We start from the raw sequence: 269 nt of genomic DNA, 5'->3' as shown, positions 1-269 counted from the left end.
GTGACAGAATTTTCAAGTATCACACTGGCTAGGGAAATATGCTAATTGGGCCAACTATCATGGTTTACAATAGTTATCCATTTTATGTATATGATTAATAGTATAATTAGGGCCTTTTAAGGTAGTGTAAGTTAATCCTAGAATTTTCACTAACAATATGTTTAATATGTTACTCATAACATACAATGTTTCAAAATGAAGACCGTATATCAGCAAGGTGAATGGTATTGCACCAAGGAGTACAGTTACGACCATTACTTTAAATATTT

General features: G+C 31.2%; 1 pseudogene; it reads left to right on the top strand.

The window, feature by feature from the left end:
• The window catches only part of LOC119588974, a 3,703-nt pseudogene that overhangs the window by 1,706 nt on the left and 1,728 nt on the right, over positions 1 to 269 (top strand).

Source organism: Penaeus monodon, chromosome 24 (assembly GCF_015228065.2).
Source record: "Penaeus monodon isolate SGIC_2016 chromosome 24, NSTDA_Pmon_1, whole genome shotgun sequence".
NCBI classification, from domain to species: domain Eukaryota; kingdom Metazoa; phylum Arthropoda; class Malacostraca; order Decapoda; family Penaeidae; genus Penaeus; species Penaeus monodon.
This window is presented reverse-complemented; position numbering and strand designations above follow the sequence as displayed.